This window comes from Macaca nemestrina, chromosome X (genome assembly GCF_043159975.1).
Source record: "Macaca nemestrina isolate mMacNem1 chromosome X, mMacNem.hap1, whole genome shotgun sequence".
NCBI classification, from domain to species: domain Eukaryota; kingdom Metazoa; phylum Chordata; class Mammalia; order Primates; family Cercopithecidae; genus Macaca; species Macaca nemestrina.
In genome coordinates this window covers 105,692,368-105,703,956 of record NC_092145.1, presented here as the reverse complement: position 1 = coordinate 105,703,956, position 11,589 = coordinate 105,692,368, and positions in this window count along the sequence as shown.

The following is an 11,589-nucleotide window of genomic DNA, read 5'->3' as shown; positions in this document are numbered from 1 at the left end:
GGTTGGGTTATCCATGTGGACAGTGAAATCACCCAGATGGTGGCAGGAGGTGGGAGAGAGGGGAGCATTATGAGCCAGGTGCCAAAGTGCCCACATGTTGTTGAAGGTGGTGTCCTCTCAGCTACGCTGCTCACTAAGGGACAGGGCCCTCAGGCTATTACAGATCCACCTCCCTGTTTTTGAGGGGTACTGCCCTGGACCACCTTTCTCCCCACGAAGCCCTCACCATCTCCAATCCCCACATTACTGGGCTCCTAATCACTGGGACAATCTTGTGGACAATGAGGCCCCTGTAATGGCCACCTCTCCCCTCCTGTAGAATCTATAAGCAATCTATTGCTTAGGGAACAGAATTTTAAAAAGAGAAACAGCCCCATCTGCAGCAAGACAGCTCCTTGCCTGTGGCTGTGAATTGAGACCTGCTGAAGTAATCTTCACTAGAAATAGAGGCTCTTCCATTGAAGACTAGGATATGGTCTCCTCAGGGCCTGGGTACTACCCGGGACAGGTAGACAAAGTCACAGGCAGCTTTGGCCTCCTAGGAAGGACTCTCAGTGGGTACTGTGTCTAGGGCCCTCTCAGATTCTCTGGTGATGTCCATCTGAAAATGGAAGGGATGGGGGATGATGGGGTGGTGAGGAACTCATGGACTGTGATGCTAATGAGTTCCAAGTGTTTGATAGAGTAAGTGTGAATCATAGTCAGGAAGAACTCTGTTCTTTCCTCTTGCCTTCCCTCCACAGGACACCGGGCTTGCAGAGCACCCACCTCTTCTTCCCTTCCCACAAAGCCTAGAATTTGACAGGAGAAGGGGTTGGCTCTTCTTCACTCCTCACTCCCTGTTCCTCAAGTGTCAGGACTGAAGGCAGGTGGGGCAGGGAAGGAGAGAGCAGGTCTGGTCCCAGGCAAGTAGGGGAGTGTTTGGAGCAGGGAGAGGGAGTGGCGGGGGAAATGAGGACAGACCGTTGTTCATGTTTTTGCCATCTTCATCAGCCTGGAGGCCATTACTGTGACGAATAAACTCCCACAATTTTCAGTTTTTTCTTCAGTATATTATTAAGTAAATTCCAAATTATTCTAGATTGTATCATGTATCTTCCCCTTGGCTAGTGGTGGACAGAGCCCCCTCAGCATCTTCTCCACCTATTTTTTTTTATTATCACCCTCTAAGAAGCCTTTTTAGACATTTTTATCCTAATTGTCCTTCCCCATGTAGTTTTATTTACACAGATATACTGTAGATATCTATTTAATAACTATGTATATTTGTGCTTTATACATAAAAAATAAACCTTACTCTTTTTATTCAATACAGGGTTAATAATGAATAAAATATTTAAGTAAAAAGTTAAATGTGAAGGTAAATCGATGTTGAACTGGTGCATAACATCCATCCCTTCTACTATGATAATTTTGTTCATTGGCTCATTGAACAAGCACTGGGTGTCTGGAGAAGAGGCTGACAGATTTCCACGGGCTGCGTAATCATGCTCCTTTTGGTGAGCACTCACGTGGGACACAAATATCCCCACACAACCCATCCTGAGAGATCTGTCCACTTGCTCCTCATATATATGCAGGCAAAGCAATTAGAACTGTGCCTTGCACATAATGAGTATTTTATAATACTCATTATGTGTATTATAATACACATAATAAAGTATTTTATTATATGGTCATTATTGCTATCAATTCTCCAATCTTGTTCCTTCCCAGTCTCTGACTATCTGGCAGAAGCAATCTGTATTGATCAGTGCCCCTGGCCAGGTTGCTTTCTGGACAGAGATCAACCACATGCACAGCTGTTGAGTTTTGACTCCGAAGAGGATTTCCTTTTTTTTACTTCCTGTCAGGGTCGCATCTGAGTGGGGCTGTTGCACCACAGCTCAGCCTCCAGCTAGTTCCTGCTTACCATGTGTGTCATTCGCAAACCATGCTCCTGGGCTTTTTTCCTTCTTTGGGAAGCTGCTTGTTGGGAACTCCACACAAGGCCCTCGGTGTGAGCGGAGGGAGGGCAAGCCATGCGGCAGGAGAAGGTGTTATGGGGAGGGTGAGCCTCCCGTAACTCACTTGTGCCTGCAGGGCCTGCTCCGGTCTGATCTCCTGTGACCACTGCCCTTTGGTGACAAGCATTGTCATTGCCTGCCCGACTTTACGATTTGGTGGATAAGATGGCACAGGCCCAGGGTGGGCAGCTCAGGTTGCATGGTCACTTGGGGTCCCGTGGTTAAGTGCTCACACTCTACCATGAGCCAGTAGTTCGACCTTGTTGTATTAATCATCAGGTGCCAAGTGCCACTTCTCAAAAAGTGAGCGGTTATTTGATGAAGAGAGCATGGCTTTTGCTCCAAAATGCTAGAAGCTTGTGCTTTGATTCTCTGGATGGGGCTTGTCACAGGCTCCACACAGCATCCCGGTCTGTCAGATACTCAACGCATTCAGACATTTATTTGTTCCTTCAACTGTCATGTATAGTGACTGCAGGGTTCCACGTAGTGAGCACCCTGTGCTGGGTGCTGGGGTGTTCCTGTTCTCAAGACACGGCCAGTCCAGTGAGGGAAACACTGGCAGCACCGAGGGGAACCATAAAGGGCTGTGGGAGGCCAGAGGAACTGGTGATTCACTCCTCTGTGGTTAGGTGTGTTGTTAACCGCTGATGGCATGTGTTAGGAACATCTGCACAGGTGCATAGGTCCAGGCACACATTTCTATATGCAGATATAGGCGTTTCATACATACATTTTATTATGGACATGAGTCAGCAGTCAGCGTGCTCTGGTGGAAGGAGCCCTTGACTGGGAGGTAGGAGCCGTAGGGTAAACTCCCCCAGCTCCCTTACATGGTCCCTTGTGCCCTCAGACATGGCCCTGCCCCTCTCTGGCCTCATATCCAAAGAGCATTGGCTCACTCGGCCTGCTCTCTGGGGGTCACACTTCAGATAGTGGGTGGGGAGCACCCAGTCTGAGGCCTGGTACACAGTGGGTGCTGCACAAGTGAGAGCTACCTCGACGGGGAGGTGCTTTGTAAACTGGGCCTGGTGCTCTGTAATGAATGTGAAGGTGGCACTGCCTGTGTACATGCACACACACGCTTGTGTGCAGGGAGGTATGCCCTGTGGAGACGGCCACGTGTCCAGCTGGGCTCCGAGCTGTGTGGGCAAGTCTGGGATGGCTCCAACTAAGATGGCCCTGGCTGCAGGGGCTGCCATGGACCAGGGTCATGCCTCTAGCGGCCTCTGACTCTGCTCTGAGGAGTGGGCCATGGGGGAGTCACAGGTCAGAGTCTACCTAGATGGCAGCTGTCAGTCTAGAGATAACAGAAAGGGAGCCACAAGGAGGCAGCCATGGGGCAGCACCTTGCTTGGGGCACCCCCACCTCTCCAGTGGGGGAGCAGAGGGCAGGCGGGTAGGCCTGGCTGTCAGTCCTGGCTCTGTCTCATCCTGGCCACCTGCCCTGGGGCTGCTCTCTGTTTCCTCATCCATAAACCGGTGGCAGGAATGCCCACCCTACAGACCTGTGGGGAAGATGAAATGAGCCACACATGCGGAAGCAGATGGCACCATGACTCTGCATAGGTGTCCAATAAATGACAATTGTGACAACAACTGTCTTTCCTGCACTCATTTTCCCACCCTCAACCAGTCTTGCCAGCAGGAACAATACCTATGCTAAGAAGCCCAGGTGCAGGGGTAAATGCTGTGGAAATGGATTCCTTTATTCAGCCAGCACCCAGAACACACAGGTCACTGTCCTGGGCTGGGAAAAAGAGACTCGGGCCAGGAAAGCCACACATGGGCCAAAAGTGGAAGAACTAGAGCCCAGGGCATGGCAACCTGCCTGGGAGGGAGGAGAGGATGAGGAGGGCTTCCTGGACCACACCATGGAGGCAGTGCTGGGCCTTGGAAGGGAGTGGGGAGGGCAAGAAGCACACAGTCAGTGTGACACCTGTGTTGGGGTGAGGAGGGGAGAAGAGTGATTCAAGGGTGGGTGTCTCAGGGCAGCTGTCTGTGTAATCAGTGATAGTCACCCGCTGACAGAGGGGACAGAGGAGGGCCGTGTAGGTAGGGGAGGTGCACCAGCAAAGGCACAGAGTCGTGAGAAAGATGAGGGGACCAGTCAGGCAGAGTCAAGTGGGTCACTGTCATAAAGCAGCTGGCTTTGGGCAGGCCTTGGGTGCCGCGGCCAAGCTCTTAGACCTGCAGAGCAGGTGGCATTGGGAGTCATTTGGTGGCTGGGGCAAGACTGAGTGGCTGATGGGTGGAAGAGCAAGAGTGACAGAATCTGCTTCTATCCCATCCCTGGGTCCCCCACCTCAAGACCCAGGCAGTGGCCACCCCTACACCCCCAGCCCACCTGGGACAGCCCAGCCAACCCATCTGTGTGTGTGGCCCTCCCTACCTGCTGGCTGCAAGCTGAGAGGCAAGAGTCTCCTCCAATGCGGCCTCTGAGGTTGAGTTTGCTCTCACCATGCTGGTATAGGTAGATGGAGTGGGGCGTGATGGGATGTTCATGAGGTAGTAGACTGTGTGGCTCGGGATGTTATCCTGCCCTTGGTTACCACGTAGCATGTGCCCACATCGAAGATCTTGAAGTGGGACGGGTGGTTGGGCCAGACCCAAGCAGGAGCAAGGGCAGCTCGGGGCTAATGGTGGGGGGCTTTCTTTGTTACTCCCCGCTTGCTCCTCTAAATCCACTCCCCATATATGCCTGTCCCGCTCTGTGCTTCAGGAGACTGACCCTTGCTGATTGCATCATCTGGGCTCCTTGTCCTGCAAGTGAGAGACAATGGCACCCAATGGGCAGAGGTCAGAGCAAGATCTTTCGGGTATTTATCCCTATGCCTCCCTATCTGCTGGGTTGTGCTTTAGCTGTCATGAGGCTCCCCTAACTCGTGCCATCAGCTCCCATGGGCAGCTCCTCTTCCTTGGCTGTGACTCTTGCCACTTTCTTTTAACTGCCATTGCAGCTTGACCCTTCAGAGCTTGAGGTGGTAATGGCTTTTGGCAGATACAGTTCCTCAGTCTCTGCCCATCCCTTGTGGGTCCTCTAATGCCACCCACCTCTGTAAATTATGTCCTCATGAGTTTACCATCAGTTTGCCCATGGAGTTTGCCATGCGTTTTGGGACAGCAATCTGCCTGACACAGAGAGTGAATGTGAGTGTAAAAAGGAATGAATAAATGTGAGTGAAGGAAAGAGTGGGTGAAAGTAATGCCAGTAAATGCGTGAATGAATGAGAAAACAAGTGTGAATCAGGAATTTTTGTGCGAAACTTTCCCTGTTTATTCTGCTGAGATTGTAGAAGCCACACCAGCCAAATCGTGCTTTTCCCTGGATCCCCACTGAGAATGGCAGGACAGTGAGCGCACAGCAAGTGCAGGCTCTTTGGAGGACACCGTCTCACACCCTGGAGGGAAGAGAAGCTTCTTGCCTCACAGACTTGCTTCAAATTTCACCCAGAGGTTTTGGAAGGCCAGACTGGCTACATCAGAATCACGACATGGGCTGCCAGAAATGCAGACTTCTGGTGCCCAACCTTCAGGATCTGGCATGGGGATGGGGCCCAGGAAGCTGTGTCTTTAACCAGTCTCAGGCGACCTTGATGTCAAGACAGGTTGGAGAACCACGGAGCTGACCTGCTCACCTCATCTGAGACGAGAGGACAGATACAGAGAAATCCCTGGTTCATGTGGCCACCCCTCCAAAGCTGCTTAGCATAGGAGGTCCTGCCTGATTCGACCCTGCTGAACTAGAGAAGCACTGGTGAACAGTGGATGTAGCAGACACAGACAGACACACAGACTGGATCCAAATCCCAGTGTTGACACTCCCTTGATGTGGAACCATCAAAGCCAGTCACTCCATTGCTCGACTTCACTTTTCCCATCTGTAAAATGGACGAGATGCCATCTACAGCTCAGGACCATTGTGAGACTTTGAGAGATTCCTCCCTCCCAATTACGTGGTGAAGAGAAGATTGCATGATCATTGTATTCGTTAGGACTAGGTGGCACTCACTGAGATGCAGGTATGGCTCCAAACGCTTTACATGAATGGCCTCGTTTATTTTCCAACAGCACTGCCTATGAAGTAGGAGCTGTGGTCATGCCTGCGCTGTAGATGAGGAGCCAGAGGCCTAGAGAGAATGAGTCGCTTGTCCAGGGACACACAGCAGCAGCGGGGAGCTAGGCCCACAGGCCATTTGAGTTCCTGCAGCCTGCATTCTTCAGCCCTAAGCTATAAATGGCAGGTCCCTCCCCCATTCTCCTTAAAGGTTAAAACAGAGGGTAGAACCAATCCTGTGGGGGAGAAAACAGAACAAAGAGCTCTGAGAGGAAGGAAGCCAAGGGAATGTATGTGAGCAGGCGCCTCAGAGAGTATGGGGCTCAGTGTGCCCCTGAGCTTCCTGACAGCTGTAGCAGGAAGGAGGGGGGGCAGAATTCCCAAGTTTCCATTTTCTGGAAAAAAAAAAAGGAGGCACAGAGACATTTCTAAATGGACATTTGTCTTGGATTCCAGAGGACTTGCTCTTGTGGCCAGCTCAGCAAACATCCGGGACTAGAGATTCATCTATTATTTCATGAGACTCTAAAAGGCTTGTTCACACACGTGATGCCCAAAGTCAGAAGGAAGAGAGGGAAGAAGAAATATTAAATCAGATCCAGAGGACAACCTTGCTAGGCTGCTGTTTCCCACAGCAGTGGGGGGATGGGAGGAGACCTAGACCTTGTCTGTGTGTCTGTCTGTCTCCTGGACACACACTCAATGCAATGCCTCTCTGGGAGGAGATGTGGGCTGCTGGTGTACCTCCGGACATGCCACGCCTCCAAAGACTGGGCCTCAGGTTGCATGAGCAATGAGGTAGGGTGAGGTTGCCAGTGAGGGTCACACTGCCAGGACCTGGGAGCTGAGGGCCAGGCTGGGTCTGTCCAGCTGGGCTCGATGGAGGAGGCAGAGAGGAGCTGGCTGTGGGACTGGGAGAGGAGCCTGGGGCAGGTGGAAGGGTGTCGTAGGCAGGAGACACCAGAGATTTGGGGAGGCGTTAGACTTCTCACCCTCCCCAGATAGCACCCCTTGTGCTGCCTTTTCCCTGGCTCTTCTGTCTGGTGAGCCCTCTGTACCACCCTATCTCAATTGTCCCCACTCATACAGGTGAGGCTGATTTGCCCCCATCCACCAGGATTGAGAGGGGAGAGATCGCGGGGCAGCCTGAGACATCTGGTCCCATCCTGCATCTCCTGCCACAGGACTCTCAACCCCAGCACACAAACCACCCCTCGGCAGCCCCACACCATACCACCTACTACCCGACATTGTAAGTCAGCATCATGGCTGACTTCCTGGTCTAGTAGGATGTGGTCATGGAGGACATCATTAGAGACGTGCAGATGAGGGGGCCTGGGAAAGGGGAGAGAGGATGGGCTCTGGAGTCAGACAGGCCTGAGCAATGCTCGGGCCTCTCCAGCTGTTCACTCCAGTTTCCCTAGGGATAAGCGAGAGCTAGCAAACAAGGATAGGCTGACGTGAAAAGACACATGGCTTCAACCTGGAGAGGCACATTGAATCCCCCAAAGGATTGTAGACCTGGAACTGTCTCCAGTGAATCTAGTGCCCAAAGGACCCATCCCTGACTGAATCAAGTCATAGCCTACTCAAAAACAGTCCTTCTGCAAAGTAAACCCTTGGCCACTAATTGGGCATCCGTGTTCATGGGCTCTCATGCATTCTGCAGCTCCTATACTCTTCTGTGTTCTCTTGGGCTTCCTTGCTCTCTGTCGCCTTTTAACAATCCTTATTGCTTCAGTGAAGTCATCTGCCTAAACAGGGAGCCCTTCAACTGTGAGCCTCCACATTCATGAAGAAAGAGCAGAGGTCCCACGCTCTTTCAGATGGGAAAGCACAGAGCACTGATCCCAGCGCCCCGGTGTGAGCACAAAGATGGTGGGGCAGCCTGAGACATCTGGTCCCACTCTGCCTCTCCCACCACAGAACCCTCAACCCCAGCACACAAACCACCCTCCAGTTGCCCCACACCACACCACACCACACCTTTCTCCAAAACACCCGAGCCTTCCTCTCATCTGTGTGAGCATTTGCTCATGGTGGCCGCTGCCCTGAGAATGACTTCTTCCTCCCTGCTCCGCTGCTCAGCATCCTCGTGTTCCTGAAACACTGCCGAAACACCTCCTCCTTGATGACTTCAGTCCACCAACAGTCATTTATCTGCCCTGGACTAAAAGTGTCCTATCGTTAAACCTCTTCTCGTGCAACATTCATTCATTCATATGTTGAATGAATATGTGGACTAGACCAGTCCTATACTCATTGACTCTGACAACTCACAGGTGAGCCGGACACAGCCACTCATCTCCCTCTGCCATCACCCCATCCTGAAGCACCCAGATACACAGAGCCTTGACAGTCATCAAATGTTCTAGGTGTATGTGTAAGTGTGTCATGGGTTCAGTGGAGGAGGGCTTCAAGACCGTCATCCTAAGGGAGCTGGAATTTAAGTAAGCATGGGAAAAATGAATTGGATGTATCTGCAAGTCGGTCGAGAAGATGAAGGAGACGGCATGCAGTGAGAAGGAACAGCATTGCAGAAGCACAGAGGTATAGCTCAGTGTGTTGTGTAGGGGGAGTAAAAGTTATTCTCCTGCCAAGATAGGAGCTGAGCGTACCTTGCCAGCAGGTGGCAACAGGGGCTTTAACCTGGTGTTCTGTCATGTGGGTGTGTTTAGTTCATGGAGGTATTCCTCTGCTGGTTCATTCTTTACCAGCACCACAGCTGCCTGCAGTTGAAATACAGATGGATTGAAGGCATGGAATTACGCATTGACTAGTACAACCAGGAACTCCCATGCACCATGAGCCCTGACCCATCCTGACACACTGCAAGGCACACTCAGTTTATCTCCCACTTCCTACTTGCGTGTGCTCCTCTTTGAAAGCCCAGCACATCATCAGATCATCCACCCCACTGGGGCTTACTGAGCACCTAATCTGTGTCATACCTTGTGTTGGCCGATGTTGGGAACCCCAAAGGGTATCACACACATAGCCTACCTATTGTCTATGGGCGAGACACAGAAACCCAATACTGGCACTAGGGTAAAAGTGCCCTTTCCATGACACATAAGGTAGGATGGAAGCCATAATGAAGAGGAAAGGCAGTTCCAGAAGGTTCCCTGGAGGAGACCAAGGCTGACCTGTGTGTTAAGGAATTAATAAAAATGGGCCATAGGCGAGGGCCTGTGGGAGGGAAAGGCATTCCAGCAATGTGGTGGCTGCATGAGAAAAGAAACAGGCTAAAACTCACCAAGTATGTGTAGGGAATTGCAAATGGCTTGGCGTTCTGGAGCAGATTTGAGATGAAAAACCCAAAGAGCCACACAGAAGGCTGGAGAGTCCTGCAGGGCAACCCAAGGAATATGAGATTTGTCCTGTAGGTGACCATTGAGCCATGAGATAAAATGACATTGTGAGGTAATGTTTACAGAGTCTTGGCTGGTGCCTCTGAGCAGCATGGGTGGAGAGGCCGCAGCAGAAGGGGGAAACCTGAGAAAAATGAGGCCTGAGCTTGGGCTTTGTCAGTTAGGGTTGAAGAGGAGGGTGGCCCGGCGAGGTATCCAGCAGAGAAAAGCAATGGGAATTGGAGGTTGATTGGTTTCAGGGAATGGGGGCCACCGAGGATTGAAGGCAACACTCAGATTTGTCTCCAGAGTATCCATGTGGATAATGGTGCCCCTGACTAGGAAGGCATAAAGGGCCAAGTTGGGGCAGGACAACAAATTCATTGTTTGGGCAGGATGCATTGGAGGCTTCTTGAAACATTCCAAGGCACAGGTCCAACAGTGAGTCTGCACACCACTGGTGAGGGGCAATTGTGGGAGCCCTAGACGGGAGAAGAGATGTGGAGTGATTGGTAGGGGTCCTGTGGTGGAAGCCAAGTGACAGAGGGAGGTCACCCAGGGAGCATGTGTGGAGCCAGAAGGAAGATCCTTCAAGACAGCAGCTAAGGTGGAGTGGCCCAATCCAGCAGCTATGGATCCCTTCAGCCACCCCATCAACTGCACACAGCCTGCCTAGAGCTCCAGTCCCCAGCAGTTCACTCCATAGAGCTGCACCAGCATAATTATTTTCTTTGACCTGACAAATATTGGGAAGCACTGCGAAGGGAGTGGGTAAGCGTATAAGGAGAGTTCACTGTCGCAGATCTCAGGGAAAATGACTTTTGAAGATAGCAGAAGTCATCCAGATAGCAGGAGTCATCTTTTTGAAGATAGCAGAAGGCAGTCCCAAAAGACTGAAAATACAGACGTTGAGTTTGTTTTAGTGAAGTTCTTATGTTTAATTTTTGTGGGTACACAGTAGGTGTATATATTTATGCGGTAAGTGAGATGTTTTGGTACAGGCATGCAATCTGTAATAATCGCATCATGGGGTACCCATTCCCTCAAGCATTTATCCCTCTGTTACAACAATCCATTTATACTCTTTTAATTATTTTTAAATGTACAATTAAATTATTATTGACTATAGTCACCCTGTCGTGCTATCAAATACTAAGTCTTATCCATTATTTCTCACTTTTCTTTGTACCCTTTAACCATCCCTGCCTCCCACCTATCTGCATATTGCCTGCTGCCCCTCCTCCGTCAGCCTCTGGTAAACACTCTTCTACTCTCTGTCTCCACGAGTTCAACTGCTTTTGTTTTCTGGATCCCACTCCCAATGAGTGACAACATGGGAGATTTGTCTTTCTGTGCCTGACTTATTTCATGTAACATAATGATCTCCAGTTCCATTCATGTTGTTGCAAATGACAGGATCCCATTTTTTTTTATTTTTTTATTTTTATTTTTTATTATACTTTAAGTTCTAGGGTACATGTGGATAACGTGCAGGTTTGTTACATATGTATACTTGTGCCATGTTGGTGTGCTGCACCCATCAACTCGTCAGCACCCATCAACTCGTCATTTACATCAGGTATAACTCCCAGTGCAATCCCTCCCCCCTCCCCCCTCCCCGTGATAGGCCCCGGTGTGTGATGTTCCCCTTCCTGAGTCCAAGTGATCTCATTGTTCAGTTCCCACCTATGAGTGAGAACATGTGGTGTTTGGTTTTCTGTTCTTGTGATAGTTTGCTGAGAATGATGGTTCCAGCTGCATCCATGTCCCTACAAAGGACACAAACTCATCCTTTTTTATGGCTGCATAGTATTCCATGGTGTATATGTGCCACATTTTCTTAATCCAATCTGTCACTGATGGACATTTGGGTTGATTTCAAGTCTTAGCTATTGTGAATAGTGCCACAATAAGCACACATGTGCATGTGTCTTTATAGCAGCATCATTTATAATCCTTTGGGTATATACCCAGTAATGGGATGGCTGGGTCATATGATACTTCTAGTTCTAGATCCTTGAGGAATTGCCATACTGTTTTCCATCATGGTTAAACTAGTTTACAATCCCACCAACAGTGTAAAAGTGTTCCTATTTCTCCACATCCTCTCCAGCACCTGTTGTTTCCTGATTTTTTTAATGATCGCCATTCTAACTGGTGTGAGATGGTATCTCAT